Source organism: Pogoniulus pusillus, chromosome 39 (genome assembly GCF_015220805.1).
Source record: "Pogoniulus pusillus isolate bPogPus1 chromosome 39, bPogPus1.pri, whole genome shotgun sequence".
Lineage (NCBI taxonomy): Eukaryota > Metazoa > Chordata > Aves > Piciformes > Lybiidae > Pogoniulus > Pogoniulus pusillus.
The window spans coordinates 4,038,381-4,053,852 of record NC_087302.1 but is presented as its reverse complement, the minus strand read 5'-3'; the positions used below and the strand labels follow the sequence as shown (position 1 = coordinate 4,053,852).

General features: G+C 56.1%; 1 protein-coding gene across 6 annotated transcripts in view; it reads right to left on the bottom strand.

The window, feature by feature from the left end:
- CDK18 (cyclin dependent kinase 18) overlaps positions 1-10,437 on the bottom strand; it is a 52,814-nt gene extending 42,377 nt beyond the window's left edge. For 4 of the 6 annotated variants that reach the window (XR_010308846.1, XR_010308847.1, XR_010308848.1 and 1 more), the window contains exon 1: positions 8,303-8,383. The gene's annotated coding sequence lies outside the window, so the exon portion shown is untranslated. Of the gene's footprint in view, positions 1-8,302; positions 8,536-10,358 lie in introns of those variants that run through there. The other 2 variants (XM_064173960.1, XM_064173959.1) reach the window with 2 other exon arrangements.
- Between the last annotated feature and the right edge of the window lie 5,035 nt (positions 10,438-15,472).

Sequence of the window (15,472 nt, the reverse complement as noted above, 5' to 3'; positions counted from 1 at the left end):
TCCTTGGGGATAGATCTACATCCTCACATGCAGGTGATCCCTGGGGATCAATCCATGGCATCTTGTGCAGGTGATCCCTGGAGATGGATTTACATCCTCCCAAGCAGGTGATCCCTGGGGATGGATTTACATCCTCCCATGCAGGTGATCCCTGGGGATGGATTTACATCCTCCCATGCAGGTGATCCCTGGGAATGGATTTACATCCTCCCATGCAGGTGATCCCTGGGAATGGATCCACAGCATCCCACGCAGGAGGTCCCTGAAGCTCACAGTGCTCTGGTGTGGCACTGCTGGCACAGCAGCTCCCTGGCCATGCTAAACCTGCTCCTGGGATAAACAAGAGGCTTTCAGCCCCTGGGGCTGCTAAAATTCCTCTCCCCTGGCCACTGCCACGCTGAAGAAACACTCAGCCTCAATGCCTCGATTGTAGGAGCAGATCAGGAGGGCTGCAAAGACTTGCCCCTAGATGTGGTCTTCTCCAAGCAGCACGGGGACCATTGGCAGACCTGCAAAGAGGTTCTCCTCAGAGCCACAGCCCAGGATGTGGCTGTTCCCTGGTCTGAGCTAACAGTGGCCTTCAGTCCCCTCATTGCAAACACGAAAAGCAAACAGCACACAGAGGTGCCCAGCCACAGGCTGGCTTCTGAGGTCCCTTCTGAGAGCCTGATGGGCAGGGCTGGAAGTCAGATCCCCACCACGATGGACGAAACACAAAAGAAGGATAAGAATAGGCTGGGATTTGTGAGATACAGCATGTTCCAGGCTGCTTCTACTTCCTGTATCCTGTGGCAGAGTGATTGCTGTGCAGTAATTAGTTAATAATTACAGGCTGACCAAGCCCCAGGAGGATCTGCAGCAGAAGGAGCAATACGTGCTGGAGGCTGGAGGCAGATTTTCCTTATTGCTTCTCCCTGGCACTTAAGTCACTGCTCTAATTTGAGGCACAGAGAACAGATGCCAGGAAGGTTTTTTTATGCCTACAGGGACACAGGAGTGGTTCCTCATCCTTCTGTGATCACTGTTCCTTCAAGGATAGCCAAGCATTTCATTAATGCCAGCCCCACCTCAGCCCAGCTCTGAATGTGGCTATTAACATCCCCCCCCCCCACACACACACACACCAAGATGGGCAAAACCAGAAGGGCAGAGGTGGGATGGGACTAACCCAAGATCAAACAGCAAGTCAAGGGCACAGCCAGGAAAAGAATTCAGAAGATCTGGCCCTGGATCCTACTCCCAAATGATTCCTGCAGTGCTGTGTCCTTTGGGCTGCTGTTCATAGATCACCACTGCCCACCAGGGCTGGATCTCTGGGGGTTGGGCTCTGCTGCCAGGCAAGCAGCAGCAGAACAAGGGGACACAGTCTCAAGCTGTGCCAGGGCAGGTCTAGGCTGGATGTGGTTAGGAAGTTGCTGTCAGAGAGAGTGATTGGCACTGGAATGGGCTGCCCAGGGAGGTGGTGGAGTGGCTGTGGCTGGAGGTGTTGCAGCCAAGCCTGGCTGGGGCACTTAGTGCCATGGTGTGGTTGGTTGGGCAGGGCTGGGTGCTAGGTTGGGCTGGCTGAGCTTGGAGCTCTCCTCCAACCTGCTTCATTCTATGATCCCACCAGGTCACTGCAGAAAGGAGAGGCAGCTCCTGGCTCCCTGTGTTAGCAAGGTGACAGCAGAGGTGACAGAAGCTCACAGCACAGAGAGCTTGCTATGAGACTAGAGAGGATTTATGACACTCACAGTCTTGCCTGGTGACAAAATGGCCATGTCCTGTGCTGCTGGGGGTCTACTGACTTCAACCAAAGCAATGCTGAATTATACCTCTTGGTGAAGCAAGACAAGAAGTGGGATTTAACCTACCAAGCTGGGCAGATTGAACCAGAAGGATTCATTTTAGGGGTGAAAAGAGATGCCTTCAGCTGCCATTTTATTCCTCAATCCATTTCCCCCTCCCCCAAGTCCAAAATAAATAATCAAACCTCAAAGTGCTCTTGAAGATCCCTGCAGGTGCCTGGCTGAATCTCTGGGGTATCTCTAAACCAACAGCATTTGCTCCAGCACAGGCTCAGTGCTGCTCTAAGAGAGTTTCCACCTAATAATTCAAAATCAAGCTCCAGGTGATAGATACAGGAAAGAGAAAACCCAACCCAACCACTGATGAGTTTCTTCTGCATGTGCAACCTCATCCTCTCCTGCTCACAAACCTCCTCAGAGTTAGTGACTGAAAGAAGAAAGATCTGGCTTCAAGAGGGGGCAGGGGGAGAAGGCAGGGGGAGAAGGCAGGGGGAGAAGGCAGGGGGAGAAGGCAGGGGGAGAAGGCAGGGGGAGAAGGCAGGGGGAGAAGGCAGGGGGAGAAGGCAGGGGGAGAAGGCAGGGGGAGAAGGCAGGGGGAGAAGGCAGAAAGGACAAAGCAGGGCACAGAGGGAGAAGGCAGAGAGGAGGGGGAGAAGGCAGGGAGGAGGGGGAGAAGGCAGGGAGGAGGGGGAGAAGGCAGGGAGGAAAGGAGAAGGCAGGGAGGAAAGGAGAAAGCAGGGCACAGGAGGAGAAGGCAGGGAGGAGGGGGAGAAGGCTGGGAGGAGGGGGAGAAGGCAGAGAGGAGGGGGAGAAGGCAGAGAGGAGGGGGAGAAGGCAGAGAGGAGGGGGAGAAGGCAGGGAGGAGGGGGAGAAGGCAGGGAGGAGGGGGAGAAGGCAGGGAGGAGGGGGAGAAGGCAGGGAGGAGGCAAGGAGGAGGGGAGAAGGCAGGGAGGAGGGGGAGAAGGCAGGGAGGAGGGGGAGAAGGCAGGGAGGAGGGGGAGAAGGCAGGGAGGAGGGGGAGAAGGCAGGGAGGAGGGGGAGAAGGCAGGGCAGAGGGGGGAGAAGGCAGGGCAGAGGGGGGAGAAGGCAGGGCGGAGGGGGGAGAAGGCAGGGCAGAGGGGGGAGAAGGCAGGGAGGAGGGGGAGAAGGCAGGGAGGAGGGGGAGAAGGCAGGGCAGAGGGGGGAGAAGGCAGGGAGGAGGGGGAGAAGGCAGGGCAGAGGGGGGAGAAGGCAGGGCAGAGGGGGGAGAAGGGGGTTGCAGCCACATCTCACTGGGCTCATGCCTCAGCAGCCCTGCCCGGCAGATTAACGCTCACCAAATCACTAACCAGCCCCAGTCAAAATAAACTCCCTTAAATCAAAGCAGAGCACCAGCAGCAATCGGAGGAACGTTTGGAATGTTCCTCCTTCCCCAAAAAGGCACACTTGGATTTCTTCAGAGGTTCCAGTGTTTATGACCAGCTCCAACAGCCTCCTCCTCCTCCCCACCCCCCCTCTTTATAATTCAGCAGTTGGTCTCCAAAACAACGGCAGCAAACTCCCCCCCCAGCAAACTGCTCACATCCAGCCCCCTCCTCACCCTGCCCCACTCCAAAGCCTTCAGCTGGGGGAATTTTGGGTTGGTTTAAAGGCTGCAGCTGAGCATTTCAGAACAAGGGGGTGGGGAAGAAGGTCCATGGAGAAGTCTTCAGTAAGGAAAACGTCACTGCCTGGCAGGTCACGAGCCAGAACTGAAAGGGTGCCCAAAAGACAGCTAAAATTCACATCCCCCCTGCTTTCAGGAGCTGTATGCCCTCAGGTCCTGCCCCCACCCCAGAAATGGGGTACATTATGCCCCTCTCACTTCAAGAAGGAAATTGAGGGGATGGGATGTGTCCAGAGAAGGCCAAAAAAGCTGGTGAAGGGTCTGAAGAACAGGGTTGGGGAGGAGCAGCTAAGGGTGTTTAGGCTGGAGAAAAGGAGGCTGAGGAGAGACCTGATTGCTCTCTACAGCTCCCTGAAAGGAGGTTAGAGCTGGGAGGTTATTTCTTCTCCCTAGCATCAGGAGATAGGACAAGGGGAAATGGCCTCAAGTTGCACCAGGGGAGGTTCAGCTTGGAGAAGAGGAGGCTCAGGGCAGAGCTCATTGCTGCCTACAACTATGATTAGGGACATTTTTTTGACTGAAAGAGTGGTCAGCCACTGGCACAGGCTGCCCAGGGAGGTGGTGGAGTCTGTCTCATAGAATCATAGAATCAAGCAGGTTGGAAGAGAGCTCCAAGCTCAGCCAGTCCAACCTAGCACCCAGCCCTGCCCAACCAACCACACCATGGCACTAAGTGCCCCAGCCAGGCTTGGCTTCAACACCTCCAGCCACAGCCACTCCACCACCTCCCTGGGCAGCCCATTCCAGTGCCAATCACTCTCTCTGACAACAACTTCCTAACAACATCCAGCCTAGACCTCCCCTGGCACAGCTTCAGGCTGTGTCCCCTTCTTCTGTTGCTGAGTGCCTGGCAGAAGACCCCAACCCCACCTGGCTACAGCCTCCCTGCAGGTAGTTGTAGGCAGCAATGTCCATGTCACCATCCCCTAAAGGGCCTCAAGAAACCTGTGGATGTTGCACCTGGGGGCATGGCTTAGTGGCCATGCTGGTGTTGGGTCGATGGTTGGACTGGATGCTCTTAGAGGGCTTTTCCAACTGGGAGTGTTTTATGATTCCATAGATGTCCCAAAGCCTGCAGCTGTTTTCCCTCAGGTCCTGCCACCTCAGAACCCATGGAGCATTATGCATGCAGCACAGGCAGGAGACCTGGAGCAGGAGCCCAGCTGCTGTTCAGGTGTGAGAACAAGCCGGCAGGTTTTCAGCAGGGCTCAGCCTGCTGTGCTAGAGATACGTGGACGTTTCCCAGCGGGAATGCAGCGTGCCCAGCCTGCCTGCCTGCAGAGCTCCAGCTTTAGCTGTGGTGGTTTGCAGCCCATCCCTGAAAGAGCAAGGAAACCCAGGAGGCAAAGAGAACAGAGATCTCAAGCTGTGATTGGAGACACAGCAAGCATAAAGCCGCAGGAAAGCAGGGGAGGTGAAGAAAGACCAAGAGAGATTGCAGTGGTGTCAGAAGCTCTGATGAAGCCCAGCCATGGCTGAAGGCTTGCAGGAGTTCTGCTCTTTAGGCTTGAAAATCATTTCACACCAGCTTCTCCTCCAGCCAGGCTGCCTAAGACAAAAGATCCCAGCAAAGACTGGGAGCCGCTGAGCAAACAAGCAGCAGATGAGCAATGCTGGCTGCAGGCAAAATGCTACCTGGAAAGAAATCTTGATTAGAAAGGTAAAGAGAGAGGAAAAGATGCTCCACCCGATTACAGATCCACTCGGCAGGGTTAATTGTTCACCAGATCCTAATCTGCCCTTTCTCATTTGCATTGCCAACAAGCAGCTCTCTGCCATGGGTTGTCCCTTTCCAAACAGCAGCAGCAGCAGCAAGTTCATCTGGAGAAAAGCAAACCTGACAGGTCAGACCTGCACCCACGGAGTCTGCAGAGACCTTTTATTGCTTTTCTGCCTGTAAGGATGTCACCCAACAACCAGAGCTGACCTCCAGGGTCACAGGATGCTCACCGTGGAGAGCAGAACTCGCTCCAAGCTAAGTGGGGCATCTTCTCTTGAGCTCTGCAGCTAGCCTCAGAGTCAAGAATCCCAGCATGGTGGGGCTGGGAGGGAGCTCTGGAGATCACCCAACCTCCCTGCTAAAGCAGGGGCACCCACAGCAGCTTGCCCAGGAGCACAAGGGCCAGGTGGGGTTGGAATCTCTGCAGAGAAGGAGACTCCACAACCTCTCTGGGCAGCCTGCTCCAGGGCTCCAGCACCTTCACATCCAAGAAGTTTCTCCTCACGTTTAAATGGAAGCTCCTGAACGTTTGTGCTCCTTGTCCCTCGTGCTGTCACTGGCACCACTGAGAAGAGTCTGGCCCCAGCCTTCTTCTGCCTCACCACATGGCACAGCACAAAGGATGGAGTGGGCAGAGGGATCCTCAGAGATCCCTCAGGCTTTCTGCAGCACCTTGACCAAAAGCCATGATGTCCCTCCACCTCCCCAGGTACCAAATGAAGCTGCCCTCAGCTCCCTTGGCTAGTCACAGGGCCAGCAGCATTCGAAGCAGACGGTTCAGATGCCAGCAAAAGGCAGCTGGGCACAGCAGCTGCACCAGAGCCACCTGCAGCAGACCTCAATGTGACACCATCACTTTGCTCTTTGGCACTCACTTGCCAGCAAAGCCCATCTGAAGGGTCCCTTTGAGGGCCCACAAAGTGTATGTTCAGTGAAAAGGACTTCACAACACTGAGACAGGGAGTTCAGTGCTTCCACACCCTCCTCTGCCAGCATCCCAAAGCTCTGCAGACCTCAAGGAGCAAACAAAGCGAGGCCAAGTGTTAACAGATGGAGGAACTGAGCCATGGGGACAGGGTGACAAGTCTGAGGCCACACAAAATACATGGCAAGGCCAGGGACAGAGTCAGACCTCCAGAGTCCTGGCCTCTTACAAGGTTTCCTCACTTTTCCAAGCAGGATAAGAGAGAAGGAACTCCCAGGCATTGATGGGGAGGTTGTTCCATCACTCACTGGGACATGTTCCAAGGCACAGCACCAGCACTCCCCTGCACTAAGGAGCAACTCTGGCTCTTGGAAACAAACCTCTGCAACTTGCAAAGCCTCTCATAAGTATGGTCCCACCTGGAGAACAGACACCAAAAGAAGTCATCTGGTGTGACAAAGGGAGTCTAAAGATCAAACTGTGAGCTGGATGCCTCATACATGCCCACCCAGATGAAGTTTCATGGATGGGGTGCCAGGTGGTGAACCAGGTGCCCTCCTTCTTGCTTTGCCTTTGCATCAGGCTCTTGGACATGTCATGTCCCACTGATGTTTGTAGTCCAGGATGTTCTGGACTACAAACACACTTTGAGACCTCAGCATTGCCACCACTGCTGTGTTCCCACTGACTCTTAAGTGCCCAATGGTTTGGTGTTTGCATCAAGGGAATCTTTTCAGGATCGTGGGACCTGGGTTTCAGATCCCAGCTGCTCTCTCAATGCCTGGTGAGGCTGAAAACCAATCCTCTGCTTGCAGTTTCCACTTCTCAGCTCTGTTTGTACCTGCTGCAGCTCTACATGCTGCCCCATTACTGCTGAGGAGGAAATGAAGCTCATTTCCTCCTCCTTCCAGGAAAAGGACCCCCTCCAGAGCCACTTGCCCTTCCACAAACCCCATCTGCAGGTACTTTCTCCCTGCAGCTTGTTCAAAGAGATTCCCCTCCAGACATCTTCTCCAACTCCCCAGCAAACAGACTTCACACCCTTCCTTTGGCTGATGCAGAGCACAAAACCCCCAGCACCAGCAGCTTCAGGCCTGACCCAGATGGGCTAACGGGGGCAAGTTCTCCACACCCACGGGAGCTTGCCAGGGCAGGGAGGTTGGAGAAGAAGATCTCCGAGGTCCCTTCCAGCCTGAGCCATTCTGTGACTCTGAACAGATGTGTTGGAACCACAGAATCATTAGGAGCAGACCTCTAAGATCATCAAATCCAACCATCAACCCTACACCACCATGGCCACTTAAACCACGTCCTGAATAGCCATGAAGTGATGCAGTTGGTACTGACAGCAGCCTGAGGAGGATGCCCCAGCAGCAGGACTCTGGCCTGAGCAGGGGAACCCACCACAGAGCCTGGGAGGCTGCAAGCTCCCCCCTGGAAACTTCTCACAGAATCACAGAATTGAGGTGGAAAACCTCTAAAACCATCAAGTCTGGAGGGAGAAGGGACACCCCCCCCCCCGTGGTCCTCCACAGAGGGTTGGAAAAGACCTCTAAGACCTTCGAGTCTGGAGACAGAAGGGACCCTCCTGGTCCTTCACAGAGGGACCCATACCAGGGATGCAGAAGCTGATAGGTTGAACAGAGCTTCCTAAAACACATTTAGGACCAAAACCCACGCAGGGATGTCCTGTGTTAGGGAACAGACAGGCATAAATTGCCCCCTGAAAGGAAGCTGGGAGTCAGGTGGGAGTTGGTCTCTTCCCTCTAGCATCAGGTGATAGAAGAAGAGGAAACAGCCTCAAGCTGCATGAGGGGAGGTTTAGATTGAGGATTAGGAACAATTTCTTGGCTACAAGTGCGGTCAGGGATTGGAAGAGGCTGCCCAGGGAGGTGGTGGGGGTCTGCATCCCTGGAAGGGTTCAAGAAACGTTTGGCCACGGCGCTTCGGGACACGATTTAGCGGCCGTGGTGGTGCTGGGTTGCTGGCTGGACTGGATGCCCTCAGAGGTCTTCTCCAACCTTACTGACCCTAAGTATTTCCCGCAGTTCTCGGTACCAAACCGACCCCCCCCTCCCCCCTCACCGTGTCTCGGTTCCAGCTGTTCCCTCCCCGCCACTTTCTGGCCAAACAGTCCCAGAGCATCGGCAGTGTCCTGCCCAGCGCTGCCTGCCCCGGGGGGTGCATGGCGGCAGCGGGGACCCCGCCGGGACCCCGGCACTCACCGTTCGCTCTGCCGCCTTCCTCTTTCCTGCCGCCGCCACGCCGGGGCCCGGCAAGCGCAGGGGCGGTGCTGCGGGGCCGCTCCGGGGCCGGGCCGGGGGCAGCGGGGCCGCTCCGGGGCTGCCGACGGGGTTGGAACCAAAGCAGAGACGGTACCGGAGAGGGTCTGAAGCGGTACCCGGAGGCGGAGCGGTGCCGGGGCAGAAGCGGTGCCGGAGTGTTACCGGAGCCGGAGTGTTACCGGAGCCGGAGTGTTACCGGAGCCGGAAGGGGCTGGAGCCGTGCCGGAGCGGTGCCGGTGCAGAAGAGATGCCGAAGTGGTAGCGGAGCCGGAAGGGCTGGAGCGGTGCCAGTACCGGAGCGGTACCGGTGGCGGATGACACTAGAGTAGTGGCACCGGAGCAGAAGTGGTGCCGGTACCGGCGAAGAAACGGTGCCGGAAGAGCTTAGGGTGGTGCCAAAGCAAAAGCGGTGCCGGTACCGAAGCAGAAGCGGTGCCGGAAGGGGTTAGAGCGGTGCCGGTACTGGAGCAGAAGCGGTGCTAGTACCGGAGCCAAAGCGGTACCGGATAGAGTTAGAGCGGTGCCGGAACCGGAGTAAAACCGGTGCCGATATCGAAGCGGTGCCAGTACCGGAGTGGGAGCGGTGCCGGAACCAGAAACGGTTGGAGCGGAGCCGGTGCGGGACCCGGCGCGGTGCCGGTGCCTCGCTCGGGGCCGCGCTGGCTCCTCCCCACCCGCAGCCCCGGGATAAGGACTCCGCTCGGCCCCGTTGCCCTCGCTCGGTCCGGGGCGGCAGGAGCCGGCGCTGCTGAGGCTGCCCGGCGGAGGGAAGGAGCCGCTCTGCGGGCTTGGGAGCCGCACACACACCCCCCACCCCCCCGCCTCGCCTCTTCCCGGTTCCTTCCTCAGCGCCGAGTCAGGAGTGGGGTCCCCTCCTTCTGTCCGTCCTGCAGATGCACCCCTCGAAAGCGGGGACACGGCAGGGACTTGTGTCCTTTGGGCAGCCTTGGCAAGCTCAGCACCCCTCACTCCAGCGGGGTTTGTGTATTTAGCAGCAGCTTCACCCTCCTCCTCCTCCTCCTCCCCCCACCCCCTACCCCAGCTATTTATTGTCTTATATTTAGCTAAACAGCCTCAGTTTTGCCGAAAATAGAGCAGCCATGGAAATAAATCAGGCTGCCTGGAGGTGCCAACGCTGTCTGCCTGGAACTAATTAATTTCTTATATCCCCAGCTATATTCAGCCTCATCTCCCCTCTACAGAGCATCCTGGCAGCTGAGTGTTTGTCGTGAGTGGGTACGCTGCCTAAATCCGGGGGATGTGCAGGAGGTTCAGTGTGGAAGGGGAAGGCAGAGGGATGCCAGCAGGGCACCTGGGGAGGGAAGGGACAAAATCCACCTACAAAGAAGTGTGGTGAGTGGGAACTCAGACATGGCAGAGCTCTTGAGGAGGAGGAAAGGGGAGGCAGGGATGCATATAGGGTCTTCTCCTTTCTGGACGTCTGAGATTCCACAAGGAACACTGCCCAGAGGACACAAATTTAGGCTTCCTTAGTCCTGCTGTTGACAGAACTCCTGTTTTTGTCCCCTCCCTTTTGGAATGTGGGAGTTTTGGGGGGGACTTGCTGACTCTTTTCTTATATTAGAACCACCAGGCTTGCTGGGAGACACTTTGAGGAGCAGAGAAGTGGTTCACAGATGGCACTGCAGAAGCCTAAAAGCTGAGCTCCTGTGGAGGAGAGGAATGTTTTACTGGGATCCATTCTGTTTGTTCACTTTAGCCTGTCCCATGGCAACACCCAGCCAAGACCTGACACCCTCAGTAATGCTCATCTGCTCTGTGAGTGGGTGAGAACATTCAACACCAGCTCTTGTGTCAACTCCTCTAGTGAGCATGTGAGCTGCGACTCGACTGAGCACACAGAGATGAATAAGGAGGCTCTGAACTGGAACTGTCCTTCCAGAAGCAGATGTGCAGGGTTCAGGCTTGGGGCACATTGCCCCAGCTGGGGCATGATGACTTTCCAGCAGGGCTAGGACCTCACTCTCCATCTTACCTGCACCTTGGGGACCTGCATCCTTGGGCTCTGCAGGGCAGGAGGAGGAGCAGCAGGGCAAGCCCCAGCGGCACGATGTGCAGGCTGACCCTTGGCTCGTGTGAGTGGCTGCCCTCCCTTCACCCCTGGTCAATGAGTACCAGGTCATGTGGGCTGCAGACTCAGCAGCAGCAGCTCCCTGTGACGTTGGCCATCACGTTCCCTTGGTGCCACCGGCCACTGGCACGTCTTCTACAGCCCAGCAGTCTGGTCAGGCTGTGGCATGGTCTGACTTCCATACCCACCCATCTCCTCTATTTAAAAGGGGAGATGTCTCCAGGGGAGGAGGTGTCTGGAATGCTTATGTGCCGTTCCCAGCGCAGTGCATTCCCCGCGGTGTGACAACTGCTGCTGCGTGCTCCATACCACGGCACTGAGACCACCTGGCACCGAGTCCATTTTAAACCTGAAAGCCGAGGAGATCCCCAGCAGCAGCTCATGGCTAATTAAGGAGAGGAAGCCCCCAAACTGGAGAGGAACAGAGAGACCATCTCTGAGTAAGAGAGATGTGCAAGGGACGAGGACGTTACAAGCAGTCAGCGGCAGGAGCTCGGTGGCTGCTCCACACAAGCTGCTTGTTGATGTGTAGCATTCCTCATAAACTTAAATTAGGATAATGCAGGGATGGCTTTGGGAAGAGGACGTGGAGAGGGAAAGCACCCAGCTGCTGCTGCCAGCAGGGGTTCCTGGATCTATGTGTGTGGGAGGTGACCTGCGTTGTGGCCCCACGGATGCCCACCAGCCCGTGGGGCAGGAGGGCAGGACATCTCCCTGGCAGACTGAGGTGGTACGAACCCAGACTCAACCCTGGGTAATGAGGCTGGGTCTGTTCCACCAATAACAGCCCGAAGCAAACTGTCCCTTAATGTGTGCTCTGTGAAGGGCAACGTGGGCTGAGGTCGCTGGTGTTGAACTTGGCACCCAGCAGCGGATGCCTCTGCGGTCCTGGGCAGTGCATTTGCAAGGCAAGTGCCTGCAGGGCAGCTTTCAAACGTGCCAGCAGCGGCTGGGCAGAAGGCAGGCGAGCTGGGCTTTGGGGAAGGCTTTTTCTCTGCAATGACTTTGGGTTCTGGGATTGTTGTGGGGGTTTTGTTGGGTTTTCCCTTTTGTCTGGTCGTGGGGAAACCGTGGAGCCTCGTGGAGTGGCAGGGGAAAATCAGCTGTGGAAATGGCCTCACTGGAGGCAGGACTATTTCAGTGAAAATGGCTCTGGCAGGGGTTTTGTAAATAAATGGGTTTGGGGAACTGGAAGGCTTTGTGTAAGTCCGTGGAGGTGATCACCTCAGCTCAAGCTGAAGGAAAACTTTGCTGATCAAATCCAGGCACTTCCAGGGGTGTCCCTTGCCTGGCGCAGCCCAAGGGAGTGCTGGGCTGCAGCCCGCAGCTGCTCTGCCTTTTGATAGAAGCTGCATCCTTTGAAGATGCTCAGCCTGTGCTTCCTCACCCCAGCCTGTCTACTGTCACCTTCCTGCAAACAGCACCTCGGGCCAGCTGTGCCTTTGGCTGGAGTGAAGAAAGAAGGGCGAGGTGTGAAGGGGAGAAGGCTGCAGCAAGCTGAGAGGTCTGACAGAGACTTCGAATGCTCTGTCTGCTTCTATCCAAGGGGCACGGCTGGCTGGGTGCTGGAACTGAGCAGGGTTGTGGTGCACATAATCCAGGATGATGGCTCTGAGCTGCTTGTGCCATTAGCACGGTCCTAGGGCTTCCTCCAGGTAGGAACAATCCTCTTTCTGCAGGAGATGGAGCACTGTCCTCACCCCTCCTGAAAAGCCACCCCAGAAACCTACCAGCCAGGGGTGGGCTCTTTGCTAAGCCAGGGCATCAGTGGTCCCTCTCCTTTGGAGGCTGCAGGCAGCATGCAGGCTGGAGTGGTTTTCAGGAGCAGCAGGGGAAGCAGCAGCATCCTGAGCAGCATTTTAATCACCCACCCAAGGAGTTTGCTGGGGCTGCTCCTCTCCAGAACCTTCCCTATCAGCACCACAGAGATGGGAGAGAGGAGCTGAGGGGTCAGCACAGCCTCAGGGTGATGGGGACACCAATCCCAGCCCCATGGCCAATGTGAGGGCAAGCACAGGGTGTGAGACTTTGTCCTTCTGTCCAAGGATGGGGCCACGGGAGCTCTGTGAGGGCTGGCAGAGAGCTAGAGAGGAGGCAGTGCCTGTCTTGTCAAACTGTGCCCTGCCCCAGCCGTGCTCCCTGCATGGCTCCTGGCCAGACAGAGTAAATCCTCCCTTTCTCCCTCACATGGTGAGGCCCCAGCAGGGACACTCCATCCAGCCCTGAACCAGCTTTGGGTGAGAGGAGAGAGAGTGCCAGGGAGCTGGCAGAGCTGCCTTAGGGGGTACCAAGGCGGTTTAGACTGTTTAGCCTTGAGGGTGAGGAGCTAAGCAAGGGGGCACAGCAGTCTCTAGAGGCACAGAAGTGGGAGGGAGCAGTTTGTGCCCTGTCACAGCCTTGCCAAGTGTCCTTTGGTGTAAACCCACAACATTTCCTATGCTTAATACCCATCCCCAGACTGGAGGCAGCCCTACCTGCCTGTCCCACTCCACGTTGCCCTATGCAACATCCTGCACAGAGGCAGGGGCATCCCTATACCATCTCCAGGCTGGAGTCAAAGCCATTTTGGAGTCATTTGGATGTGATTAGCAGGGAGCTGAAAGGGTGAACATGTCGAACCACACAAGTAAATGACACACCAGGGAGAGACAGTTAGGAAAGACACAGCCTCCAAACAGTGCTCTGCCCAGTAGGCATCACTGTCTCCCTGGAGAGAGCTCCAGTCTGCAGCCTCGGTGCTCTCACTGAAGAGGCCTGGCAATGCCAGCAAAGAGAGGAGGTCTATTAAAGCTGACAGCTCAGGCTGGAGCATCAGAGAAACAGCAGCACCCTGCATGTGCTTGACTTCCCAAGGAAACACAGGTCAGCTCCAAGGGTTAGTGGTGGTGGTGGCGTGTGTGTGTCTGGGGGGGGGGGTGGGTGTTTCACCTGTTTTCTTCCAGCATCTCCTTCCAGCTTCATTCCCCTGCCAGATAGAGCAGCGTTGGAGTTGTGGATCCCTCCAGATCTCCCCCAGCAGCTCCCTCCCAGGCACGTTTTCTCCCTTGCTAAACTCACATGGCCCCTGCATGTGTGCTGCTGGGAGGGCAGCAGCTGCGTGCAGGGCTGCGGGGGGAAATGTTTCACAGTCCCCGCATCCAGCAGCAGTTCCCTTCCCCTCTGCCCTGCCATTCAATAGGAATGCAGGCACCGAGTCATGGAAAGAAAATGTGTTCAATGCCTCCCCTGCCCCGTGGACCGTGCTCCTCTTGTGCACAGGCAGGCATGTGGAAATCATTGCCCCGAGCCCGGCGCTGCGTTCCGGCAGCAATCAGAGCGCTCCGGTTTAAAGGCTGCCTGCTAAGGCAAGGAAAGAAGGGGCAGAATGCCTCCCCTCCAGCTTCACTGCCCAGCCTGGCACAGCAGGATCTGCTCATCCCGAGAGCTGGAGAGGCCAAATGCAGCCACTGCTGTCACTGTGCTGCAGCTCAAGGCTCGGGGTGTGCCTGTTGCCTGCGCTGGGTGGTACGGAGGGGTGCGGTGGCTGTAGGTGGCCCTGATTTCACAGCACTCCCAGCAAATTCCATCTCTGGTGGGCATCTGCAAACCCTGGGGCATTCTTGGTGGTGGCCAGTGGCAGGAAAAGGGACAGAGGCAGAAATCAGAATCACAGAATCAGGCTGGTTGGAAGAGAGCTCCAAGCTCAGCCAGCCCAACCTAGCACCCAACCCTGCCCAACCAACCACACCATGGCACTAAGTGCCCCAGCCAGGCTTGGCTGCAACACCTCCAGCCACAGCCACTCCACCACCTCCCTGGGCAGCCCATTCCAATGCCAATCACTCTATCTGCCAACAACTTCCTCCTCACATCCAGCCCAGACCTTCCCTGGCACAACTTGAGGCTGTGTCCCCTTGTTCTGTTGCTCCTACACCATCTCCAAGCTGGAGTCAAAGCCACTGGGAGTAGTTTGGATACCTTGAGCAGGCAGCTAAGGGTGAAGATGTCAAAGCACACAAAGAAATCACAGAATCAATCACAGCATCATGCAGGTTGGCAAAGCCCCCCAGGATCACCAAGTCCAACCTAGAACCCTACTCTACGAGGTTCACCTTAAAACATATCCCTAAGCACCACACTCAAACGACCTTTAAACACATCCAGGCCCAGTAAGAGCCAGTTAAGACAGTGAGTAAAACTAGAACCCAGCAGGTTTCACTCCAGCTGGAGAAACCTCTTCACTTGGAGGGTGCCAGAGCTGCCCAGAGAGGTTGTGGACTTTTCTCCTGTGCAGAGCTTCCATCCTCTCCCTGGCCATTGTGATCTTAGGCAAGCTGCTATGGGTGCCCCTGCTTTAGCAGGAGAGGTTGAACTGGATGATCCTCAGAGGTTCCTCCCAGCCCTCACCATCCTATGGTTCTATGAATCTAAATTCAGTGTAAATCACTGCTTAAATCCACTCATTGCACAGAGTCACCACTGACAAGGTACAGCTGACCAAAGCACAGCAACCACCAGGCCAATTGCAAACTGGTGAATCCAGTTTGCAGCATCTCCTCTTAGTTTTGCCCAAGGAGCATCACCATAACAACAGCTCCACCAATCCACACCAGAGATTCGTGCACATAGCAACCAGGAGCTGCCAAATCATAACAAAAGTAGAAACTATGCACAAAGTCTTTCCCATAAGTGTCCAAAACCCCTGCAGCATGATGGACACAGCCATAAACATCCTCAGTGTGATGGATATCAAAACTTCTCCCTCAGCTTTAGCTCCAGAGTAAAAATATTTGTTACCCTGCCAGTGGTGTCACTTGGAGGTGAGTTTGACCTTCCAGTTTAGCCCTTCACCATGGGCTGCATGCTGGTGTGTGAAGGCAGAACCAGAACCCAGGGCTGTAGAACCAGGGCTGCTGCCTCCTAACAACACTGAATTGTAGAATCATAGAATGAAGCAGGTTGGAAGAGAGCTCCAAGCTCAGCCAGCCCAACCTAGCACCCAGCCCTGCCCAACCAACCAGACCATGGCACTAAGTGCC